The sequence below is a fragment of the Typopeltis vanoorti genome, chromosome 13 (assembly GCF_054136105.1).
Source record: "Typopeltis vanoorti isolate ZY-2024b chromosome 13, IOZ_Tvanoo_1.0, whole genome shotgun sequence".
Lineage (NCBI taxonomy): Eukaryota > Metazoa > Arthropoda > Arachnida > Uropygi > Thelyphonidae > Typopeltis > Typopeltis vanoorti.
This window is the reverse complement of record NC_143561.1, coordinates 75,113,740-75,116,733: the sequence shown is the minus strand read 5'-3', so window position 1 is coordinate 75,116,733 and position 2,994 is coordinate 75,113,740.

Below are 2,994 nucleotides of genomic sequence, written 5' to 3'. Positions count from 1 at the left end.
GAATCGAACCTAGGACACTCCTTCCCCAGGCATATGGTTGCGAAGCGCATAGCCATAGGCTAACCGCGCGGACTATAGGTTTGGTGACAGATGCTATTGCTTTATTGATTTTTTTAAAAAAATCAGCTAACGCCTTTTTATTCCCGTATACGGGGAGTAGGCGAGGCCATTTAGCCCTATCTAACTTATTGGAGACTGAGTGGCCAGTTCAATCTCCACTGGTACCAATCAGAGATAGATGGCCCAAGGCTACCACTAATTAAGCAGTACACAGTGAAGAGAGAGACGGCTCAAATGTGCCGCCATCTCGTGGTCCCTAACCCTAACACAATATATTTAATGTCTGAAATAATGTTGGCTCTACGGTCGATTTTCTTGAGTTTACGGGACCAAAAACCCGAGTTTCGGAAGGAAAAACCCGCTTGCCGTTGCCAGAGATCGACTAACTCGGGAACCGGTCGAAAAAAGGCTTAGAAAAATTTCCTCTAGTCGGCGACTAGATTCGAAACCAAGTCTTCCTTCGTGCGGCCAAGCGCCGTGGTATACAAATGCCACAACCACTGAGCCACATAGACTCAGCTTTATTGATTTGGTTTGTTAATAAATCATTCACGGCTATGTGTATCTCCTCCTTTTTGCGGATGGTTGGTACTGGGCCGTTTGCTCTGGGAGAACTTTGGTCAGCTTGTCCCATGCTATGAAGGAGTGCAGGGGACAAGAATTGATCTTGCTTGCCTAGCTTGAGCAGGATGGGGTTATGATCTAATGATATCTCGTTAACCGTTTCTAACTGGTACTGATACCTGATGTTTTTAAAAATGACAATGTCTAGTACAACCGAGCTGCCTAGAGGGCTACGATGGGTGGCTTGGCAGGTCCAGCAACTATGGCTGTATTGAGAGTCGTGTAGTTGTATAGAATACGGCTACTCCTGTTGATTGTGGAGCTAAACCAAGCAGTGTCCTTGGCATTTAGATCACCTGCTATGATAATGGAATCTGTAGAGCCGAGGATGGTGTCCAAATTTGACATTAACAGGGGATTGCTTGATGAATTGTAAGATGCGTAAATTTTGAGACTGCCGGCCTTTTGGTGTGCACCTCCATGCCGATCACATCCATGTTCATAGTTTGCGGGTTGGTTAGGGCATTATGGTTCAGATAGCTTTTAATATAGATGGCGGTGCCTCCACCTCTAGCGTCAAGTATGTCAGTTCTGTACATAACATAGCCTCTAAGTCATGGGTTATTTGCTGGAATGAGGTGTGTTTCATTAATATTATGTCCGGATTATATCTGTATGTGAACTCCTGAAGTTCCAGGATATTTTTGGTCAGGCCATTAGCATTCCAGGCTATGATGATGAGGAAGTTTGGTTTGAATTTGCTTTCTTTCATGATTAAGGATGTCAGAATTGATTGAGTTCCTTGCAGGAATCTCTTAGTGCAGGATGGCAAGGGGCTAATTTTGCTGAATTCATGTAGTATGGCAGCTAGTGAGGCAGTCAATATTGATGTTAGGTTGGGGTTTGCTTGCTCTTGAGATGCTGTAATTCTTTGTTTGTACAGCCTCAGCATATTGTTTCGGTTTTGGTTGTGAGTTGCTTTCTTTCCCGATTTTTTCAAAGCTGACGTTATCTGAGCTGGAGGATGACCTTCTTGGTTGTTTGGGGGGGGGGGGGTAATTCTTATTGACCCCCGGTTTTTTGGATGGATAATGCACCCTTTATAATTGGCGGGGTGAGGCCCTCCGCAGTTAGCCAACTGGCCGTCGTTGTTCTAGACTTGGTGCAGGTGCTGGTTTGATGGCTTTCGTCAATAGAGGAAATAAGGAATCTGGGGGAGGGGGTGATGTTGAATAAGGACCTAATATTTAGGGGACACATTGCTAAATTGTGAGGGCAGCACAATGGATTATGGCAACGATGTGCGAAGACACTGACATGTAGAAGTAAAGATCTTACAATTCTAGTGTAGAAGGATTTGATCAGGCTGCATTGGTTACTATGCACATATTTGGTACTTATTGTTTTCAAAAAGATGGAGGGTTTGAACGAATCTAGAGATCATTGACTAAGGTGGTTTCTGGTCTCTAGAATGTAGCATGAAGAAAGATTAAGGAAAAGCAATTTGAGGATCTGATGAATAGTAGGATGGGGATGTGATTCTCAGTAATATCCCCTCCCATGCATATATCCTCCTCATACAGATTTCAGGGATGGACTCTTATCTCCTGCTAAGTTATGAAAAAAAAATCTCCTCAATATTAAGTCGGTAAGGAGTTAACTATCAGATTAATGTAGGAGAGATTTTTTTAATCATAGATTAGCAGGAGACAGGGCAAAACAAGAGGCCATCCCTGATAGCTGTATAAAAGCATATGTGTGGGGGGGGGAGATAGTTTTTGCATGGAGAGTGGTAACCAATGCAGCCTGATCAGGCATAGTATGATGAGCTATACATGTATGACAGTGGGACTTCCCACAATAAGCTTGACTGATGTGGGATGATGATAATAAAACAGGAAAACTGCCAGAAGTACACAATTAATAGACATACACTGGTTTCTTAGTCTTATCTAATTCCATCCTAGCTCTCTTTTACTTTTATCTCATTCTCATCTATCTCTCTCTCTTTGTGCTGTTCCCGTGAAGTGTGAGTGATGTCCTTCAAGGTTATAACTAGCATTCTGTCATTAATTGTCCATCTACAATGTACTACTAAAGTGATTCTGTAACTGATATCTGAATAATAAATTAGACCAAACCTAAAAGTAATGCATTAGGTTTGGACAGCTGGTGAATAATCTTGTTAAGTAGTTGATTATTATATGGGAAAAGGTATGCAGGATTGTGAAGCATTCCCTTAATCATCCCTGATTTGGCACTTCCTATGTCAGGTTTCACCCCCCCCCCTCTAGGTCAGATTTCCTGTATTTTAGTCCCTACCTAGACAACTTTCTGCACTAAATTGGATCTCATATTCTTTAGATTTGA